This window comes from Cetorhinus maximus, chromosome 22, assembly GCF_964194155.1.
Source record: "Cetorhinus maximus chromosome 22, sCetMax3.hap1.1, whole genome shotgun sequence".
Taxonomy (NCBI): Eukaryota; Metazoa; Chordata; class Chondrichthyes; order Lamniformes; family Cetorhinidae; genus Cetorhinus; species Cetorhinus maximus.
Window position 1 is genome coordinate 26,727,125 of NC_135900.1, and position 24,100 is coordinate 26,751,224.

The window sequence follows — 24,100 nt, forward strand, 5'->3', positions numbered from 1 at the left end:
CTGCACTTTTAGGTTACTATGTCTTAATACTTCAAGCACTTAAATTTGTAACTGGTTAAAATGACAATATGAAATATTTCAATTGTGAGCTGCTTTTGTAAAATATAGTTATATTCCAAGTGTAAGTACAATGCTGCAACTATACAAACTTTAAACACAATTAGCTTGTTAATGCCAGATATTAAAGTAGCACATTTAATCTTGTTGGCTTCAGTTCCAAGATTAATCCCAAATAAGTACAAAAAAATGTTCTTTGAACTAGCCAATATTAATTTAATTGGATATTAAAACAGTTGTGTTTCCAACAGCACATTCTGCACAAGTTTATTTCCCACCAAGAAATTTATTATTCAGGCTAATGACCACATGAACATTAATTTTAGTCTGACTAAAGGGTTAGCACAAATTGGCTGGGGATCCACTAGGCTTATCCTATGTGTGTATTTGGGCAGCCACTGCCGTCTCCTGGACCTATGAAAGATAGTACTAGACTTTTTGGATCATCTGTTTTTAAAATCGAAAATGGACCAGACATGCATCAGCCACCACTGTTGAGACTGAACATCTATAACAGAAAAGGCCAGGTAAGCAAGTTGTACATTTTTGACTTGTTGGATTGTTCTCTTTATCGTTATCCTTTTAGCCAACTAATACTAAAAGTACAAGAGTTGGATGGCAATTGAAAAAGGTGGGAAGAAGAAAAAGCTATTTATCAGATGTGAAGTTAATTTTTATTTATCCAAGAAAAAGCAGCACTGAGTAATTTGCAGTCAATTTAACTTGATAAAGAATGACAAACTCTAGACACAATTAATTAATCTTACAGATAATACCGTTGCTATTTTTTCTGACTGATTCTGAAAGTAGTTGCGAGGGTGGGTTATTTTTTCTGATTGATTATGAAAGAACATGAGGGTGTTGTTTTTTCTGATTAATTCTGAAAGTAGATGTGAGGGTGGAAACTATCATTTGTGTAACATTTTGTTCATCCCATAATTTGACCATAACATGTAAACTGAAAAAAGTAGGAGCTGAAGTCCAATGTTCTTGCAATAGGCTGCAGCTGAGGTGCAAAATTTTCAAACGTTTTCAAAACTGAACAATGGTTAGATGCTGCTCTATTTCTAGCTATCTAAAATATAATGAAAAATTGGATCTTACAAATTCATACTTGGAAGTGTAATATAGTGTTCTACTCTTTGGCTTTTTAATACCACTACTTAGAAAATGAAATAGTTACTTGTCTGTAGCTAGAGTAAATAATAAAAATAGAAGATTTTCAACCAACTATGACATTTTATCACAATTACCAGATATAACTGAAAAGGACGAGATTCTTATAATTTTTAAATTGAGTGGCCATAAGTCTAAAGAATACAAGTATTTTGTGTAAATATAAATTTTTAAATCACTTTTGATGTAAACTGGAGCAGATTTGGGCTAATTTTAGACAGAAAAATCCAAGGAAAAAAGGTAGAATGTAGATTTATTAGGATTATACCAGGAATACGAAGACATGGTTACAATCAGATACTTTAAAACCTAAGCTGTATTCTCCGGGGGGGATACGATTAACGGGAGATCCATCAGATAAGTTCCAAATTTTGAAAGGGTTTAAGAGAGTAACGATGAAAGTCTTCCAATGGTTGGTTAATCAGTAATCATTTATATGGTACATTCAACATAAAGAAACCTCCTAGGCACTTCATAAATAGACACAGGAAATGGTAACCAAAAACTTCTCAATACTCATCGCCTCCGCCAAGTTATTGAAAGATCAAGTTGTTTAGGAAGGATGTTCTTGAGAGCAGGACAAAAACAGCTGAAGGCACTACTATCTATGGTGGAGCAAATGGTAAGAGGGACGCAGAGGTTGCCAGACTCAAATATACAGGAATAGGGGAGGAGATATAGCATGATTTGTTGCCCTGCTACTGCAAATTGTGGACTAATATATGTTTTTGGGTAAAGAGCTAGCATAGATCAATGAGAAAGGAGGTGATAACCAAGCAGGATTTAGTGCGCGACAGGATGTGAGCAGTGCAGTCGTGGACAAGTTGGAATTTCCAGAAAGTGAAAAATGGGAGTCCATGAAGGACAACATTAAAATAGCTATATTGTAGGTGACAAAGCCACATATGAGTTTCAGCAGCAGAGAGGTTGAGGAAAGGATGGACACATGTGATGTTGTAAAGGTGGAGGTCAACAATTCATATGAGGATCAGTTGTAGGATTGTACAGAACTCCAAGATTGCGAATTGTCTGGTTCAGCCTGAGAATCTGTCTAGGATGAGAGAAAGTTCAATGGCAAGGGGACAGACAGGGTCTTGGGTATGATTTTGATCATCTTCATCATCAGCTTTATTATGAGGTCAAAAGTAATAGAGAAGTAGAACCAGGTATCGCGAGCAAACATAAAAGCTGACCCTGTAGATAAGGAGGAGGCAAGGATTAAGGATAAATTCTTAGGGAATCCTGAAATTGACAGTGCAAGAGAGGGAAGAAAAGCCATTGCTGCAGATGCACTGCAAAAATGGAGTAATTTCCATCATTTGAGTTCAAATATTTCACAGTCTCTCCCAGTTGGGGCTATTTTTATACATGTCTCAGTGATACATATCCCCATGTAGAAAACCATTATAATTGGATTTTTGGGACTGTGAACAAACAGCGTGTTATGGCAGTTATAAGCAATCCAAAACTCTGCATTTTGCTGGTCATGTGGAGGTGCAAGTCACCAACATTGGCTCTCCCTCAGATTTTATTTACTTTTCTGTGGCTGATCTTTCACTCAGTGTCATATGACTGGGATCAGGAATTAAATGGTGAGGAACTAAGCCTGCACCCGACTGAAAAACACCATCATCGAGTTACCTGCAACAATCTAATAATTTTGTTGTGATGGCCTGGCTAAGGAGACTACTACATTGTCCAGTTGGCTATAATCAGTTGTGCATATTTTAATGCAATACAAGGTTCATTTTTGGCATCCAATAAACAACGCACACAACAATAAGAATTTTAGTGAAATCCAGTTTGAATTGGACTTCCAAGTTTTATTTCCAATAATTACAACTGAGGCTTGAGAATTACTTTTATAGTTTGTTTCACAATATCCTTCTCAAATGCAACATTGTGACATGGATGTGATTAAACTATTGTGTTTTTCACATCAAATAGTTTTCAAATTCATATCACTTACAGCTAATAAGATGACAATTTAAAAGTTATGGGGGAAAGCAAAACAAAAATATTGAAGAGCAGTGCACATCCTAACGTCAGAAGTTTTTATACATTTTTGCAGATAAATATCCAGTGACCACCTACTCTGCAAATCTGTAAAGAAGTTCAAGCATCAGGCTACAACATCTGGCAAGTTCTTGTGGATTATAAATTTCTTTTGGAAGTGAAAACCATATCCTGCATCAGGTCTCAGTGGGGTTTAATGCTGTCAGAGTATACTGGGTTTGTTTTGATCTGCATGCAGTAACACATATAGCATTCAGTTCTCACTAATAACATCCCAGTGTCTGGTGTGCACAAATCCAAAGACTTCTAATTAAAGGTTAGCTTTAACCAAATACAGATCCACAGTAAAACACATGCAAGTTATTAACTCTGTTAAGGAACTGCAAGTTCTGAGTGTGAAGGGTACTACAGAATACAGAAGCTTTGTAGTATTCATCAGCCTGAAGATCAACAGCACATTTTAAAGTTCCTGAACTTCTGTGTCAGCACATGCTTTGTATGTACAGTGAATGTAAACAAAATGTGCAAACTTGTAACAAATTGCATGATTATTTACTTGTTCCATTTTAGAATATTTTGTCCATTTGTCAATTACTTTTAATGAATGATGAACAAGAATGCTCCTAATGAATGTATTCCAATTTTATTTCTCCTCCTCCAAAAAATCTCATTCATAACTGCTTCTAATGAGTCTAAGAGAAAAAAAATGAAGCAACAATGTAATTGCTTGCAGAACAACTACATATTTGAAATAGTAAACATCTGAGTCCACGTGACATAGCACAAGTTCATGATGAAAACCAGTTCATCTAGTTCCGGATCTTTACTGCACAGAGGCAGTGAAAGTTCCATTGTTTGGTCCTGCTGTTAGTTTCACTGAGACTCTCCCACACATTTCCAATAACAAACACCATAAAACAGCTGGTGGAGGTGTAGAGAGAATGAGTGGGTATGAAAATTCTGCTGGCACCAAGAAAAGCTACTACACTGTACATGTGCCTGATCTTGTGAGAGGGAGAATTTGTGTGGGATAATTTCAGGGTGTGGGCTGGATAGAAAGTTGGTGAGAGACATTAAGTTTGCTGAGGAGAAACTTAAGAGTTGACTTATAGATTAGTCAGCAATTTGCCTTATTTTGATCTCCGGATATTACTATGACTAAGTCTATAGTAACCAACTTGGCAACATTTATAATCCCCTCAGTGCTCAAGTCATCTGAACAAAATGTTCAATAGGATATAGATCATGAAATTGTAATTAACTCAAATCCACTGTTATTGTCCCTCCTGCAGTCAACTTGATGGTTTGAAAAATCAGATTTTTAAAAAAAAACACACCGATTGCAATCTTCCAGTAAAAATTGATGAGCATTTAGTAAACTTGTTTGTTCACATCGATTTATTTTTCCCATGCTAATTTATTTCTCCTGCCCCTTTCCTCTAATTGAGCTAGAGAATCACGCTAGGGTACAGTTCTATAGGCACAAGGCCTCTGGTGTCATGCCCAGGTAGAAATTCTTCATTCATGAGCCTTAACAGGCTATTCAGACACAATAGCCATCCCAAATGAATTCAATCTTGTCCTTGGATAACATAGTTTTCAGCAAGGTTCACCAGATAGTGAATAGAAACCCTGGTTGACCTGCCCCTCTTCTACACCAAAAGCCCTGATGCCAGAATGTGCAGCACCTCACAATTATTCTGGTTGGAATAAGTTTACTCAATAAAACTGACGCAAGTCAATGAACCTCGGATTTTTCCAATTTACCACAGTACGTTTATCACAAACTATTTATCACTGAAACTATTGATATTAATGTGTTGGTTGACATGAATAACTTCACTGAATAAACAGATTAATACTGATCAAGGAAATACAGAGTATAGTCTCCAAAACAACATGCTAATAGAAAGATTGTAAAGGTAAGGTTGACATGAATCACTTCACTGAATAAACAGATTAATACTGATCAAGGAATACAGAGTATAGTCTCCAAAGCAACATACTAATAGAAATATTGTAAAGGTAAGTTTTAGGAGTTGTTAATCATCTTATTTAACTACACCAAATCCACAGAAATAGTAGAGTTTAAAAATTGCTTAGAAAGTAAGTTAAGGGGTTGGCCATTTAAGACAAAGATGAGGAGAAAACTTATTTACTCAAAGGGTTGTGAATCTTTGGAATTCTGTATCCCATAGAGCTATAAATGCCCAGCTGTCGAATATTTTTCAAGATTGAGATCGATAGTTTTTGGGACTCTAATGGAATCAGGAGAGATAAGGGGTTGGGTGAAGTTGAGTTGAGTTCATGAATATAGCCATGATCTCATTGAATGACAGAGCAGGCGAGGGGCCTATTTATGTTTTTATTTTGAAATCAGTGAACTAAAATAATACACTAAAAAACAAAACAGATCAACGTATGTTCTAAAAGGGAAAGACTGGCCGTATTTGAAATCCAAACTTTTATCTTTTGTTGGGCCAGAGGAGTCAGATAACAGGTATTGTTAGGCTACATCAGAAATAAATCTCTCTCTTTATGATGCTGTTTTCTCTAACATTTTCTCCTTTAAATCCATAAAAAATGATTTTCCTGGCATCAGGGATGACCATCACCTGACAGATTGCTCTTTGCACAACAATTTGCACTATACAACACATTGAATGTAGAGAAACATAACATGATTTACAAAAGAAGCTGGGGAAAGGGTTAAATGGGTGAATAGGGGCATGCTGGAAAATGCAAGTTGAGTAGCATTTGGAAGTGGGAGAAATATAGTTAGTAGATTTTGGGAAGTGATTTTCTGAATGCTGAGGTTTGATCTATGAAAGCTTGCCATTTGATGGTGGAGTGGAGAGAGAAAGAAGAATGCACACTAAGCCAGAGTTAGAGTAATGGAGAGCAAGACACAAATATAGCAAAGCAGAAGGTTCTAGAAGTAGGGTGGAGCAAGGCTATTGCATGATTTATGTAGAAAGGTGAGAATTTTGAAACTGTTTGCAAGCTTGGTGTCATTTCACTTTGAGATGTGCTACTGACCACATATCTGTACCATCACTAAGATCAACTCTTTCAACCTGCTTAAAGTTACCTGACTTTCCCCTGCCTTAGCCCATCTGCTGCTGAAGCTCTCATCGGTGCCTTTGTTACCTCTAGACTGGACCATTCTAAATCACTCCTGACCAGCCTCCCATGTCCTACCCTCCATAAACTTGACATCTTCTGAAACTCTGCTGCCCATATTCTAATTTGCACTAAGCCACGTTCACCCATTACACCTGTGCTTGCCGACCTACATTGGTTCCCGGTTGATCAACACCTCCACCTCATCCATGTTTTCAAGTCCCTCTATGATCTTGCCCCTCCATATCTCTAATTTCCTCCAGCCCTACAACCCTCCAAGATATATATGCTTCTCTAACTCGGGCTTTTTGACCAACTCTGGTTTTAATCGCTCCACCATTAGTGGCCGTGTTTTCAGCTGCCTGGATCCTAAGCTCTGGAATTCCCTCCTAGACTTCTCCACCTCTCTTTCCTCCTTTAATACACTCCTTAAAATTTAGCTCTTTGACCAAGCTTTGGTCATCTGCTTTAATATCTCATGTGGGTCAGAATCAAATTCTGTTTTATAATGCTCTTTTGATCCACCTTGGAGCATTTAATTACATTGATGGCACTATATAAATAAAAGCTGTTGTTGAAATCAATGTGCTGAGGGATAGGGAGCTAGACAAGGTCAGGGAATATAAGGTAATAGGCAAGTGGAGCTTAGTGCAGGCTAGGATGAAAGTAGTGGAGTTCTGAGTGAATTGGATGTGGCAAGAAAGCACGACACAAGGTCAGCCTGGAGGTGGCAAAAGCATCTGAATGCTTCTGATCTGGAAATGCTTGATTCCAAAACTTAATGACAAGTTTCTCTCCCTCTCTCTCAAGAAAATGGTAACTCTCAGAGTATGGATTCATGTGCTGCAAAAGGCAATGCTTAGATACCTCCCTTACATAGGGATTATTCATACATGCACCTACATATTACTTTTCCAGGGAATAACACAGCCAAACCTAATGTCATCATCTAATGCCATCTGGACATCCTTTACAGCATGGGATAGTAATCAGAAGCAGGAACTGGGGCTGATTTTTCCCTTCCCTAAGCAAGAATAATTGTGGAGTTCCATTGCTGCCTCTACTAGTGTCAGATAGTTCAGTAGACAAACTTGGGGGACTTTCTTGGTCTAGGTGACTCAGTACCACATAACCACTTAGTTGTCAAGCAAAACCAGTCAGATTTTGTTTTCGATAGCATGCTGAATTAAAAAGGATTACAAGAGAAATTATTCTAAATAAGGTTGAAGTACTGTAAGAAATCAAAAACTTTCAAAATTGGTGACTATAATTACTTTGAATGCAGGGGTTTATGTTGGTTAAACAAGAAAAAGCTGAGTGAAAATATAGCAAAATCTGCCTGTTTGCACATTGGATGCCAAAAATGCTATGCATCATCATTTCCTATAAGATCACTCATCCTTCCTCTGCTGGAAACGGAAGCTACTCCCCCAAACTTTTACTTTGTCAAAGGGAGGATGTGATGGCACAAAGTTAAATACCTCACTACAAAGTGTGTGGTTTTTAATTTTTTTTTTTACAAACTAGTTACTCCAATGCCCACATAACAATTTGTGCACTTTAAATATTTCCACACAAGCTTATTTTATGTTCAGTATGTTCAAATGCTCAGTGCTGCTTTTAAAAAAAAAAAGCACATAATGAATTGCAATTACAAAATGTTTTCCTGAGACCTCATTCTATAGAATAAAAGGGGGACTAAATCAAAGTAAAATGACTCATACAACGCCAAATTTAAACCAGATGGCCGCAAATATTAGCTAACAAAATCAGATAATTCAAAGGTCACCATAGGTTTTAACTAAATGAAGACACCCATCACAGAGTTACTGAAAAAATATATCTGAGCTTTAATCATGAAGTGAGAGGAAAGCCAGAAGAAACAAGTATGAATGATATGCATTTATAAAAGTTTATGTGATTGTCATTAAAATCTGTACAAAACACATAATTTATAATCTTTTTATGTTTCACCACCAGACAGCTCAATACAGATTTCACTGTGGCAGACTTTATTACTCAGGTAAACAGGATTTCTTTTTATTGCTCAGGGAAAAGGATTGGAGTGTTTTACTCCAGCTGCTTGCTACTCAAATATTTCTCGAGTAACCCAGGGCTTCCCATTGAGGAGCGGCTCTGATTATAGACTCATGTGGTACAGGAACCCCAAACCACAGTTCTGCGGCAGTATGCCAACCTTAACCTTACTTTAAGCCAAAATAGCAGAGGAAAACTTGTCTACCTAAAAAGGCTATCCTACAAAACAGTTTTTTTTTAATTTTCACCCTCTGGGGAAGAAAAATGAATGGGCATTTTAGGCATTCAACAAGTTTATTTTCAAAGTAGATGTTTATCCATTGAGTCACAAAAAAAGCAATTTAAAAAAAAATTCAACTATGTATCTGCTATAATCATTAAAACAACTCCTATTACACTGCAATTCACACTTTTTTTTTAAAACACACATCTGTAGCACAAATAAGTTTTGGAACAAAACTGTATATTTTCCAAAACCACATGGGGCAGAATCTTCTGTTCTGTGAGCGGGGGCGGGGCCCGCTTGCCGACGCAGAAAATGACGCTGGATGACCTCAGGCGTGCATCCCGATATTACCCCACATCATTTAGATTTTCAGATCGGTGGGCACGCAGCCGAGTCCGCTGCACGCCCGCTGACCTGTCAACAGACTATTAAGGCCATTAAAAATCTAATTGAAATCATTAATGGACCTGCCCGTCCAACCTTAAGGTTGGCGGGCAGGCCGGGAGCCCTGGCGGGCTTCTGAAACAGCATGAAACCTCATCCACGGGCGGGGTAAGGTTTCATGAGTGATTTAAAAATCTTGGAATATTTCAAAATAAAAGTTATGGACATGTCCCAACTCGTGACAGTGTCACATGAGGGGACATGGCAGCGAAATTTTTTTCTCATGTTTATTTGAAGTTTCAAATCTGAGCTGATCGCCCTGAGGCAGCACTTTGCCTCAAAGAGATCTGTGCGCTCTTTCGTACACACTCCCAGCTCAGGGAATCCTCCCCCCACCTGCCCGCACAGGGAGCACATAGCGCTTCCTGCCAGACTTCACGCTAGGCAGGCCTTAATTGGACCACCCACGTAAAATGGCAGCATGCCCCTGACTGGGGGCACCAATCGGGAACCTGTCTGCCTGCACATCCCTCCAACGGATTGGAAAAATGTTGCCCATGGTGACACATGTATCAAATTTGGGAATGAGTTTCTCATGGAGCAAAGCAATATGGCAGCATCATGCCATGCATAATAAAAGTTATCTGTCTCATCTACTTTTTAAAATGTATATTGACTAATTTTGGGATTTATTTCCTGTTAAATGTGAGGTTCCTCTTCCTCTTGTGTCACCACACACCCTCACCAGATAGGAACACTGCTGCATCCCCTGCTCCCAGGCTTATAATGCTGTTTGCCAACTAGGATTTGTGTGAAGGTTAGTTGCTATGGTTGCCCACAATTTTCCCTCCTCAACAAATGAGAATGCCCATATTCTGTACCATCACAAAAAGGCATAGTCCAAACTTAATGAGCACAGGATGAAGAATTGCAAATGAAACCCCCTCTCTCACACACACACTCCTCCCCAAACACTCTAAATGCAGGTCTTTGAGGTTTCAACATACCACCTTATTCTGGTCATTCCCTCTACGTATCCCTAATTCTCTTCCCTATTCCACCCCTCTCTTGAAGGCAGTAACTTTTGTTCTGACTAGTTCTATGGGCATCAGCAACTCTCCAGTAATTTCTTCACCTAAGAACCCTCAACGAGTATGGGTGGGTTATTCAATCACAGCCAAGGCTGACCCAATTTGCATTTTATCCAGCAACTTCTGCTGGCAGGAACGCTAGCCGAGAGACACTAAAGCTAAATATACTGCTGGATTTTTGCAGAGACAGGCCAACTTTAGAAACAGCGGGCAGGACCCGGATGTGGAAGTCCTCACTACATTTTTGACAGATCCCATTTTTGCCAGCAGGGGAAAATCATACAAGAGGAAAACCTGAATTCAGCAGGGCCATTTGAACTTAGTGCTGAATTCAAACACACCCAATTTTCGCTATTCCAAGGGCCTTAACCCGCAGTGTGCGAGTCACGGATTGATCATGTAGACTTAAATGCTCTCGAAGGACAGGTAAGGTCTAAGTGTCATGATCTGAACTTATTTTTAAACCCCCCCCGTCTTTAAACATGAAAATAAACAGCCTTAAGCTGTCCGTGAGTTAAATAAAACCCTCTGCTGGACTGCTTTGATTGGCAGGCCATTTGGTGTAGGTTAGGAAAGTTTGTGCAGTTTCAATAGAGGTCTTTGTTGACATTTCCCTAGCACTATTATCAAGTTATTATGTATGTTTGGTTGAGTTTCAAAAGCTACAATTATCTCAGGAGGGGGTTCTAGGTTGACAGATTGATTAACAGTTTAAACAGGCTATTAAGGATTAGCTGTCTTTGATGTGGGGTCTGAATAAAATTTTGACAAGATTAACCACTTGAAGAGATTTAAAAGCTTTGGATGGGTTTCATGAATGGGAGTTTTTTTCACTATAAAATGTGTATGAGAAAGCACTATATTAGTTGGTTAGACGTTTATTTCTTTTTCACCTCCACATGGCTCCTGAAGTCTTCCCATCATGGATACTGGGTGAGTGTCTATGAAGGTGGCATGGGGCATATGAAGAGTCATGGAGGTTGGGTGGAGGGGGTGGGCTAGAGGGCCTAACCCTAACAGCTTCTATAACAACTAGGACAAAGTCCCAGAGAACCGAGGCAGGCCTTCTAACCAAACTGCCTCAGAACTCGCCTGCCCAGGATCTACTTCCATGTTGGAAGGCCCGACTCAAGCCTGCCCTCGCCTCCCTGGTGAAAAAATTGGGACTAATAAGGCCCTTTATATTGAGGCGGTTCTGCCAAGTCAGGAAATTTCCCGAATCGAGCTAACCATCTAGGTAGCGAAAACATAGCCCATAGTGCCTGTTCTGCTGTACTGATTGAGATTGACCAACTCAGTACAGACTAGAGATCAAACCTAAGACTATCTTGGTGTATAGTTCAGGAACACACCATTATAGTACACTTAAAAGCACCATACCCAGTGTCAAAAGCAACATTTTGATCAATGTGGCTGTACAAAATTATTATATGTATTTTTGTGGGGAGCTGGGCAAGAAGTGTTTGAGCTGCAGCTAGAGGATGATTCTAAGGATAAGAAATAAACTCTGGTTTATGAAAGATTTCCTTAAAAGTGGATAGATTAGTAAAAGTGGTCTTACTATATGACATGGTGTTATTACAGAACATAATTTCACAGGCTTTCCAAAGATTAAACCAGGTTTATAAAGTCAAAACTAACAATTCTGATATATCTACTTTATTCTGATATCTACTTTAAACTATATTTTATGCAATGTAGTCTGCTACATTATATCTCATTTATGTTACAGGGATATCTCCAAATGCAGCACATAAATGAAGCAACAGACATGCCTCCAGAGGCAGGGACAACTATGTCGGGAACTGATTTCACGGCTGCCTCCAGAGGCAATGTACCAGCCTGTAACTGGAAGCTGTTTTATGCATGGATAGTCAAATGCACCAAGTCCTCAACCTACTCATTTTAACATTGCTGCTCTTTTCACAGCAGGTATTTATATGTTAAAGCCATAAATGTAACTTTAGAGAAACAGAGAAAGTGTCAGGCTTGGTGGAAGCGATCTTGCCTCTGAATCAGAAGGTTGTAGGATCCACTCCACTCCAGAGACTTGAGCATGTAATCCAAGCAAACACTATAGTGCAGTACTGAGTGAATGCTGCAATGTCAAATGTACCATCTTTCAGATGAGCTGTTAAACTGAGAGCTCAGAATTATTTCATTATGGTCTTATTCCACTATAAGCAATTCTGCAGTCAAATCTATATTAATTACACCTTTGTGGGATATTTATATTATTTACTGTCAGTTGTACTTGTTTTGTTGAATATGTTCAACTACATAAAAGATAAACTCTGAATTTATCTGTGCATAATCCTCAGAACCCTAGGCTGGTTTGATGGGTTTGTAGGCAGAGAGGTGGGGCGGGAGGGGGCTGAGGAATGGGGTGGTGGGCACAAAATCCAGAACATGGGTGCCTACCCACCTGTCTCCGACCTGTCTGAAATTTTACAAGGGGTGGGAAAGGTGTCGGGTGGCCTGCTCATCCTTGGGCCTATTGAGGACCTTAAGTGACCAATTAATGGCCATGTAAGGGCTTCATCCCAAGCCCACGAGTATTTTACCCACATCGGGGGGTAGGCCATGCCACGCCACGTGGAAAGCCTAGCAGCTTTAACTGCAGAGGCTCCTTTGCAGGTCCCCTCTGTCCATTGGAAGCATCCCACCCACAATATCATGCCCCCCATTTAACCTACCCTGGGCCTCTTGAACCTGGCCCCTCCCACACCCCTCAACCCCCTTTGCCAAAACCCCCTCACCCGGACTTACCTGGGCTCCTCGGTGTGGCATGACTGCCTATAGTACCAGCAGTGGCCACCACCCATGGCTGATGCTGTAGAGATTCCAGAGCTGCTGGCTAAAGAGTAGGACTTCCTCCCGAGAAAGAGGCAGAAGTCTTGCCTTAGAGCAATTAACGTTGCTCCCAGCGTTAAATTGCTGTGGGGCAGCTATCGGAGTTGTGGGTGGGTACTCTGACATTTTAGCTGGGGCAGTGGGGACTGCATCGGCCCATAAAATCCAGCCCACCACATTTTTTGTGGATCCTTAAAGCAATTGTAGGAGCTAGTGCAAAACATATTTCTCCAATCTATTGTTTTTCAATGCACCAACACAGGCCAGCTGCACCTCTACTAAATGGGGAAAAAAGGAGTTCCCCTTTCTTTCTATCAACAGAGCCTTGATAAATGTAGTTTTCTTTACAATGCTTCCCATCCATCCATACAGACACTATTCCTGTTAAGTGTACAATAATAACAATTATTTAAATTGGCAATTATTCTGTTCATATCATAGAGTAATACAATGGTTACAGCACAGGTGGTGGTCATTCAGTCCACCATATCCATGCCAGCTCTCTGCAACAGCAACTCAGCCAGTCCCAATCCCCCGCCTTTTCCCCATAGCCCTGAAATTTTTTTTCTCTTCAGATAATTATCCAATTCTCTTTGGAAGCAGAATTGAATCTGCCCCCACCATGCTTTCAGGCAGTGCAGTAATAGAATCACAGTGCAAAAGAGGCCCTTCGGCCCATCGAGTCTGCACCGACACGTGAGAAACACCTGACCTACCTACCTAATCCCATTTATCAGCACTTGGCCCATAGCCTTGAATGTTATGAGGTGCCAAGTGCTCATCCAGGTACTTTTTAAAGGATGTGAGGCAACCCGCCTCCACCACCATCCCAGGCAGCACATTCCAGACCGTCACCACCCTCTGGGTAAAAAGGTTTTTCCTCACATCCCACCTAAACCTCCTGCCCCTCACCTTGAACTTATGTCCCCTCGTGACTGACCCTTCAATGAAGGGGAACAGCTGCTCCCTATCCACCCTGTCCATGTCCCTCATAATCTTGTACACCTCGATCAGGTCGCCCCTCAGTCTTCTCTGCTCCAACGAAAACAACCCAAGTCTATCCAACCTCTCTTCATAACTTAAATGTTTCATCCCAGGTAACATCCTGGTGAATCTCCTCTGCGCCCCCTCCAGTGCAATCACATCCTTCCTATAATGTGGCGACCAGAACTGCACACAGTACTCCAGCTATGGCCTCACCAAGGTTCTATACAACTTCAACATGACCTCCCTAATGTTGTAATCTAGGCCTCGATTGATAAAGGCAAGTGTCCCATATGCCTTTTTCACCACCCCACTAACATGCCCCTCCATCTTCAGAGATCTATGGACACACACATCAAAGTCTCTTTGTTCCTCAGAACTTCCTAGTGTCATGCCGTTCATTGAATACTTCCTTGTCAAATTACTCCTTCCAAAGTGTATCACCTCACACTTTTCAGGGTTAAATTCCATCTGCCAATTTTCTGCCTGTTTGACCATCCCATCTATATCTTCCTGTAGCCCAAGACACTCAACCTCACTGTTAACCACCTGGCCAATCTTTGTGTCATCTGCAAACTTACTAATCCTACCCCCCACATAGTCATCTGTGTCGTTTATATAAATGACAAATAATTTCGGGGACCCAGCACAGATCCCTGTGGTATGCCACTGGACACTGGCTTCCAGTCACTAAAGCATCCTTCTGTCATAACCCTCTATCTCCTACAACTAAGTCAGTTTTGAATCCACCTTATCAAATTACCCTGTATCCCATGTCCATTTGCCTTCTTTATAAGTCTCCCATGTGGGAACTTGTCAAAGGCTTTGCTGAAATCCATATAAACTACATCAACTGCACTACCCTCATCCACACACCTGGTCACCTCAAAAAATTCAATCAAATTTGTTAGGCATTTGTTAACACAGTAACACTTGCTGTGTCACACAGTTTTTCATCAGGTCGCCTTTGGTTCTTTTGCTATTCATTGTAAATCTGTGTCCTCTGATCCTTGAACCTTCTGCCAATGGGAATAATTTTTCCCCATCTACTCTGTCCAGACGCCTCATGATTTTGAGCACCTCTATCAAATCTCTCAATCTTCGCTTTGTCAAAGTTCCAACTTCTCCAATCTTTCCATGTAACTGAAATCCCTCTTCCCTGGAACTATTCTCATGAATCTTTTCTGCACAAGTGTAGTGTCCAGAATTGGACACAATACTCCAGTTGAGATCGAACCAACGTATTTTACAAGTTCACCGTTAATTCAGAAAGTGTTGGATAAACTCAGCAGGACTGGCAATATCTGTGGAGAGAGAAATAGAGTTAATGTTTTGAGTACAATATGGCTCTTCTTCAGAACTGAGACTTGAACTGTTAATTCTGTTTCTCTCTCCACAGATGTTACCAGACCTGCTGACCTTTTCCGGCACTTCATATTTTTATTTCAGACATCCAGCATCCACAGTATTTTGCTTTTATTTCACCATAACTTCCTTGATTTTGAACTCTATGCCTCTATTTATAAAGCCCAGGTTCCCACATGCCTCATTAAGCACTTTCTCAAACTGCTTTGCCACTTTCAATGATTGTGCATATATACCCTCAGGTCCTCCTGCTGTTGCACCCTTTTAGAATTGTATTCTTTAATTTATATTGCCTCTCCTCGTTCTTCCTACCAAAATTTGTCATTTCATAAACTTCTGCAATAAAATCCATCCGCCACATGTCCATCAGCTATGTCTCTGACCTCTTGAAGTCTATCACTATCCTCCTAACAGTTCACAATACTTCCAAGTTTTGTGCCATCCATAAATTTTGAAATTGTGCCTTGCACACACAATTCTAGGTCACCGATATAAAACAAGAAAAGCAGCGGTCCTAGTACCAATCCCTGGAGAGCCCCAACGTATACCTTCTCCTGACTGAAAACCAACCAACCGTTCATCACTACTCTGTTTCCTGTCACTCAGTCAGCATTGCATCCATGCTGCCATTGTCCCTTTTGTTCCATGGGCTTTAACTTTGCCTGTTTTGTCCAAGTGACTGTTAAGTTTGTCCCTAATTATCATTTCTAAAAGCTTTTGCACTGGTTTAATTGGCTGGTAGTTGCTGAGGTCATCCTTACACCCTTTCTTGAATGAGGGAGTGACATTGCAATTCTCCAGTCAACTGGAACCTCTTGTCGTATCTGAAAAGGTTTGGAAGATAATGATCAGTGCCTCTGCAATTTCCACCCTCGCTTCACTCTGTACCCTTGAATGCATCTGATCCAGTCCTTGTGACTTATCAACTTTAAAAACAGCCACTCTTCTAGTACTCACTCTTTATCAATTTTTAACACACCCAGTGTCTCAACTACCTCCACCTTCACTGTGACTTTGGCAGCAATTTCTTCCTTGGTAAAAGCAGACACAAAGTACTCATTTAGTACCTCAGCCATGCCTTCCGCCTCCTTGAGTAAATTTCCTTTTTGGTCCTTAATTGGCACCAACCCTCTTTTTACCACCCTATAAGCCTATAGAAGACTTTTGGATTCTCTTTTATGTTAGCAGTCATTTTCCTTTCATTCCCTTTGCTTCTCTCATTTTTCACTTCTCCTCTGAACTTTCTATATTTAGCCTGATTCTCACTTGTACTATCAACATGGCATTTGTCACACTTATTTTTCTTCCTCCACATCTCTTTCATTATCCAAGGAGCTCCAGCTTTGTTCTACCTTTCCCCCTTGTGGAAATGTACTTCAAGTGTATCCTCTTTAAAGGCAACCCATTGTTCCATTACCATTTTGCTTGTCAATTTTTGATTCCAATTGTACCTGCCCCAGATCCATTCTCACCCCTTTGAAATTGGCCCTCCTCCAATTAATTATTTTTACTCTGAATTGCTCCTTGTCCTTTTTCATTGCTAACGTAAATCTTATGATACTTTGATCACAATCCCCGAAATTCTCCCTTACTGACACTTGATCCTCTTGACCCACTTTAATCCCCAGAAATAGATCCAGCAATACCTTCTTTCTCAATGTGCCAGAAACATAATGATCTAGATGATTCTCCTGAAGACACTTCAGTTCAGGAACTCTTCTCCGTCTGCTCTTAATAATATTACTATCCCAGTCTACATTAGGTAATTAAAGTCCTCAAGTCCCCATCAGAACTATTCTAATTTTGCACTTCTGTGTAATTTTGTTGTAAATTTGTTCTTCGACTTCTTTCCCACTAGTTGGTGGCCTATAGAATAGACCCAGTAATGTAATGGTACCTCTATTGTTTCTTACCCCTAAACAACTAGATTCTGTCTTTGACCCCTCTAGGGTGTCCTCTCTCTCCAGCACTATAATATTCTCCTTAATCAATATTGCCATCCTTCCTCCTATCTTTCCTGAACACTTTGAATCCAGGAATATTTAGTACCCAGTGCCACCCTTTTTTGAGTCAGGTCTCCGTTATTGCCATGACACCATATTCTCATGTGACTATCTGCACCTGCAGCTCACCAACCTTATTTACCACTGTGTTCAATTACATGCACAGAAAACCTAATTTTGAACTTAATTACATTGCCTGTTACCATGACCCCACCCAATGCTTTACTGTTTCTTATTCTAGTGCTGTCTCTCCCATTTCTTTGTGCAGTTAATGCATACTTAAATAGGAAATTAATTATGCCATTTAAATTGTAGATCAGCAATGCCATTTTCAACTTTGGAAATGCTACTCTGTCCATTGTACATCAGCAGTTATCCGTTTAACACCTCACTATTCAGATCTAGGAGAATCCAGCTAATCTAAAACTGAATTTACCTTGTAGTCTAGTTGAATCTAGCTGAGCCACTCACCCACATTTAGGTGAATGTGCAGCTTTGATAACTCGAAAGAATTTAGAGGTGTCAGCTGTGGCTCAGTTCATAGCACCCTCGCCTTTGAATCAGAGGGTTGTGGGTTCATGTCCCACTCCCGGAAACCAAGAACTGTGATTGTACTCGAAAGAGTTGCAATCTGTGACTGTTGATAACTCGAAAAGAGTTTCCTATAAATCAGGTGCACTGTGAAAGCCCAACATTCCATTCATGCACATGTTGACTGTGACATTACGGAGATGCTCATCTTTATCACAGCTTCACTACTGAAATGTACTTCAGCAGCTAGAAAGATCCAGTGGAAAGCTATGGAGATGCTCATCTGTGACATCATTGAGACATGTTGCAATGGGGATAGTTAGAAAGATGAAATGAAAAACAGGTCCATAAATATCCATTAGGTTTACACTGATATAACCATTAGCTGCAGAAAGTCTATGTTGAGAGATGTTGGTTAAAAGAACAATGGACCTCAATGGTCCTTTCCAGTCCTGAACTTTCCTACGTTATATTAAAGAACTGCTTCCTCAAATTTTCATCCAACATTAGCTCCCAGTTCCAGAAATTTGAAAAAAAATTCTACAGCAGTAAAACCATATTTTGTAATCAGATTTTGTCCTTTTTTCTCCTCTGGTTTGTCCTTCAATGTTGAAGGCGCTGATTCATGTGGAACATTCACCTGTACAGGTACTAACCTTCCTGTTATATATTATTTTTCTGTATTTGTTATTGTTCTAATCCAGTGTAGCATTGAACCATACATGGAGGCAGTAATGAAACAGCTTCAGTGTTGGTAGAGAGGCTGACAAGAATGTTTTATCCATTCATTTGACAATTAAAGTAGTGCTGCCAAATGGCTACAGAAAAACACTTATTTCAGTGATGTATACCACTTTCAATAGCAGTTGTCTAACAACAGTTATAATAAGGCAGCAGTAATTTCAAATGGAAACTGCTAATATAAATAGGGCATAAAATTCCATCCTTTGAAATTATTTAAACAGTTACAGAAGAAAATACTTATGGAATAGAACTTTTATTGGGATTTGGATTACAATATATTTTTCTGTGTTTCTCTTATTACTTCCATGCCAATTTTCTCCATTTACCCAAGGCATCAATCCCTTGCTGGGTTTCAATTCCACAGGCACGGGCACCCATGACATGTTGTGTCATCCAAGTGCCTATTATTCATAAGTGTCAGCAAGCTATTCGACCATAAAGGCATGACAACTGAACTGGATTTTCTTATCTGATGTCTGCACACGTACTTCCAGCAGAGATCAATGGATAACAATCAGGAAGGGGTACCTGGACCAACTTGCTCTAACTAGGGGGCAATTTGAGCAATCACTTCATCCCTGCCACCACCTAGGGTGAGATCAGCTAATTCACCATAGGCAAGGAATCTTCCTCATCTAATCCAGCTTCTTATTGTATAAAGTTCCTTAACCATCAATGGAACATGTGTTCAAGTATATAATACAAAAGAAGATTCCATTTTACCTATTAAAAGCAATAACAATTCATAAATACTGAAAACTATTAACATTCTTGTCTATTTAATATTATTTTCTATTTATTCTAGACCAGTAGTGTACAATGAAATAGATATCTAATTTTAATAAAATATAATTTGTGACAAAGTACTTTGCGGCATGATTTTGAAAAAAAAGCAACTGTTACAATTTGAACTAAAAGACACCAGAGTTTTCCCACAACTGACATTTACACACCAGCTCCCTGGACATTGAATTCTGGCTGTATCTTCTAAGGAAGACAAAAGTGACTATAACTGCAAGCACACACACAATTCAGCCACATCTCCTGGTTGACAAAGGAGCCAAAGGCAGCCTATTAGCTGATCAGAAAATTCTCAGTAACAGCATAGGGACAATTCCACCTTGCCTCAAACCATAAAATCTGTATCCATTTTGATGGAAAACATTAAACAGCAACTCAATATACCATGAAGTTTGTAATAAATTGAATTCTTAAAAATATTCCTTTGTCTGGATAGGGATGGAAATATAACACACAACCTTCAGCATAGCTATTCATTTCAGTGGAGGCATTGATGGTGTCACCATCTGTAATTGGAATCAAAATAGTTCCAGTTTGTTTAGACAGTAGCTCAGATTTTTGATGATAACTCTGTGCAAGAGTATCATGTCACACAAAATTCCAATGGGCTTTGTTTCAAGCCTTGACCAAGTAAATGACAGTTAAGGTGCTACTGTCCTATCTACTTGACAGGTAATATTAGTAACACTTTTGTGTTCGGCGTTGTTCAAAGCAATCTGCCTCCGCTTCAAGTAAATCCATGAATATATCCTGTAATGCAATTGCCTACTCGCCTGCTTGTTTCAGTATTGTGGCATTCAGAAAGGTGCTTCTACTTCACAAAGCCTATGTTACATTCATCAAAGACCCAGTTAAACTATTCTGCATTTTTCAGTTAAAATATTAGGCAAGTCAAGCATTAGATTGTTGATTAATTGCTGTATTTGTTTTGTTTGTGTGTAATTATTGTAAATAAATCTGACAAATCACTTTTAGCCTAAACAATATGATTTAGAGCATGACATTTTCTGCATTAAAGACACCAGAAAAGTATAGTAAAGTGACACATTATTCCATTCACATCATGTAAAAGACTTCGAGATTCAAATCAGATGAGATACATGTCTGGTTATGGAAACAGTATTTTGCTGTAAACCAGGATGATAAGGGTTGGGAAGAGTCCAAACTTTAACACAGAGAATTGAGGTTAGGAGAGTTTAATGAATGTACTTGGAGAAAGGAAAAGAGGATAAAGAGGAAAACTGGAAATATATAATAGTTCTTTTAAATTCTTGGTGGTAATTTGAGTACAAGTTTACAAATTTTTGGAGTTACATAACTAAGTTAATTGAGAGTGCCTAGATAATCTATATGTCTTCTAAACTTTACCATGACTTTGAAAAGTTTTATTATCCATTATAATAAGACTTTTAATACATACAACACATATGCATCATATTATCTGTCTAAATGGTAAACAAAACAATCCCTGATTGCTTGATAAATTTATGCAATGATTAGCTGAGCCACGAGGAACAAAAAAGTTCAGGTTCTATCTGCAGTTTGTTGATTTACTTGATCTCAACTGCAGCAAGGGCAGTTGAGATTAGCTAAGGGCACTACAATTGGCCTCAGGGGTCTGCAGTGGGGAACAGCCAATCAAGGTTTCTTTCTGGTTACTATTCAGGAACCCCTTCCCAAAACACTCCACATGAAAATAAGATCTGGCAACACCATATTTCACTCTATTCTCTACAGTTGCTGTCATGCCTTAGTATATTCTGAACATCAAACTAATTTTTATCCGCCCAAGGATCGTCTGACTGCTTTTGTGGATGAAACACTCTGTCTCCAGAGGGAACAAAAGGAACCATCCAGACTGATGTTGACGCAATGCCTTTTCCTGAAAGGCATTCATAGAGGTAATTTCAAATTGAATGAGTCAATCACATACTAAGATCCTGGCTATCTCAAACTCTCAAGGTGTGAATGCCATTACAGGACATATAATCACAAAATCACAGAGTGCAGAAGAGACCCTTCGGCCCATCGAGTCTGCACCGACACGTGAGAAACACCTGACCTACCTACCTAATCCCATTTATCAGCACTTGGCCCATAGCCTTGAATGTTATGAGGTGCCAAGTGCTCATCCAGGTACTTTTTAAAGAATGTGAAGCAACCCGCCTCCACCACCCTCCCAGGCAGTGCATTCCAGGCCGTCACCACCCTCTGCGTAAATAAGTTTTTCCTCACATCCCCCCCTAAACCTCTTGCCCCTCACCTTGAACTTATGTCCCCTTGTGACTGACCCTTCAACTAAGGGGAATAGCTGCTCCCTATCCACGCCCCTCATAATCTTGTACACCTCGATCAGGTCGCCCCTCAGTCTTCCCTGCTCCAATGAAAACAACTCAAGTCTATCCAACCTCTCTTCATAACTTAAATGTTTCATCTATCTATAGATCTATCGATCTAACCAACCACCTTATTTGGAAAAGGATTTTGAACTGGAGGTCACATGATGAGATGGCCATACTTTCTGTTTGCCTTTAAAATTCAGCAAGAAGCTGCTTGCAGACAAAGATCCTTCAGAGTTACATCAGAAAGCCATTGAACCAGCTGCCAGTCAACTGAACAGCCAAGGTAATAAACAGCAATACTTTGAAAGTGGGAGAAGGATTCTCCCCAACCTGTTCCAACTTCAGGTTCACCCGAGAACCACTTCCTAGAAGTTCAACTACAGATGCCCCGCAGTTTACTGCGAATCCTCTGCTTTACAAGACCTTCACCTCAACTAAAAGCACCAAGTCATCTAAGAAACTACAGGCCAGCTGCAAAAGACACTAGATTGTAATTATAATTTTCTTTCCTTCATCTATATTTAATCTTTGTGCATGTGAGATAGTGCATGTTGTCGAGCGAGTGAGTTGTCATGTTTTTAAACCTCTGGGACAAGCATGTAATAATAAATAACTTTCTTTATTCTAAACCTCTCAAAAAAATTTCTGCTGGAACTATTTAAATTGGGACCATCACTCTGAGGGTAAGAAAACAACACCCCTCACATACAAAACACATCGATCATGGGCAGCAAGAAAACACAAATTCTGCTTGTGACAAAATTGAGTGCTGCAGTCCGGGATAAAATCCATTACAAATGAGCCAAATCTGACTTTAAAAGAATTAGAAGTAGAAGGGAAAAGTAACATAGCCAAAATTGTTGAAAGAAGAAACAAAAAGGAATACAGCAGTAAGCTTTGTGAGTACAAGCAATAAAAAAATAAGATGGCTACTTTCAACTTGAAAGCATTTCTGCAAGAGCAGGCTTTGGCAAAAATTAGCATCCCTAAACATAGAACAGCTAAAAGCCACAGCTAAACAGGTAGAACCTAATATACACAATAAAGCATGGAGACCCAAATACTAAAGATGCTATCCAAACATCTCAGCCTCACTGCAAATTCAGAACAGGTAGAAGACACAGAGCCTGAAACAGACCAGTTACCTTAGCCAAAACTCGCCTAGAAGAGTGGAGGCTAGAATTAGAATTTTAGGCAAGGAGAAACAAGAAAGAGAATTACAGGAGAAAAGGGCGGCAAGGAAATTCCAAGGTACAGCAAAAGAACATGCTTTCCAGCTCGAAAAGTTTGTGTGTGTGTTACAGGCACAGAAAGATCGGGAACCGAGACAGATTCCAGAAGCTAGGGAGAACCTGCTTTTACTTAGTGGCAATTTAAATAGCCTTAGCCCAAAGACAAATTTTGATTTTCTAAAATATCCCCAATTTGTCCCCATGTTTGAACAGAAGAAGGTGGAAATTTTCTTTACAACCTTCAAGAAACTAGCAGCTCAATTACAATGGCCAACAGCGTTTTGGACACTCCTGATAAAAGGTCAGCTGGTGGAAAAGGCCCACGAGGTTTATTTCCTTCTGCCTGCCAAGGTGTCTTCCAGCAGACAAAGGCTGCTATTCTCAGTGTCTATGAACATGTACTGGAGGCATATCACCAATAATTCCAGAACTCAAAAAAAAACCCACAAAGACTTTCCTGGAATTCGAGAGAATATAACAGTTTACATTTGACTGGTGGGCGTGAGCCCTAAGAATTGACTGCACCTACAAAGAGTTAAGAAAAATAGTGCTGCTAGAAGAATTTAAAAACTATCTCCCAGACAGCCTCAAAAACTCACATAGAGCATTTCCAAAGTCAGAGGCGCAGCTATCATGGTTGATGATCGCGATGTAATCTATAAACCTCTAAACCAAAACAACTTTGGATCTAGTAACTCTTACCAGCAAGGGAGAGATAAAAAAGGAGGTAGATAGAACAGATATAAGACCCCAGAGGAAAGGAGAGCAAAGCAGACATTACATTACATTGCTGTCAACCACTGAAAAGAGACATGAGCGCTGCGGGGTTGATTTCTTTCAAGAAATCTCTGCATCACTGGGAGGTCACAGTCAACAAATAGGGTTAGAAAGAACGCAAGTCGACAATAAATAGGACCAGGAGTAGACCATATGGCCCATTGAACATGCTCCACCATTCAATACAATCATGGCTTATCTTGGGCATCAATTCCATTTTCCCCACCCGTTCCCCATGTCCCTTAATTCCCTGAGGGATCAAAAATCCGTCTATCCCAGCTTTAAATGTATTCAACAATCAAGCATCCACAACCCTCTGGGGCAGAGTGTTTCAAATGTTCACAACCCTTTGAGTGAA

The 24,100-nt window shown here is 39.7% G+C and overlaps 1 protein-coding gene and 1 long non-coding RNA gene across 7 annotated transcripts in view; one reads left to right on the forward strand and one right to left on the reverse strand.

Moving 5' to 3' along the window:
- The window catches only part of LOC144696553 (small integral membrane protein 29-like), a 111,590-nt gene that overhangs the window by 52,804 nt on the left and 34,686 nt on the right, over window positions 1-24,100 (reverse strand). The window lies entirely within an intron of this gene.
- On the forward strand, window positions 407-22,368 carry LOC144696554 (uncharacterized). 3 transcript variants are annotated; one of them, XR_013580198.1, is made up of 6 exons: window positions 407-584; window positions 8,353-8,395; window positions 11,843-12,042; window positions 18,462-18,494; window positions 21,184-21,292; window positions 21,836-22,368. It is a non-coding gene; the product is annotated as an uncharacterized LOC144696554 (long non-coding RNA). The 3 variants fall into 3 exon arrangements; XR_013580196.1 differs by lacking the exons at window positions 21,184-21,292; window positions 21,836-22,368 and adding an exon at window positions 18,922-19,440; XR_013580197.1 differs by lacking the exons at window positions 18,462-18,494; window positions 21,184-21,292; window positions 21,836-22,368 and adding an exon at window positions 18,955-19,440.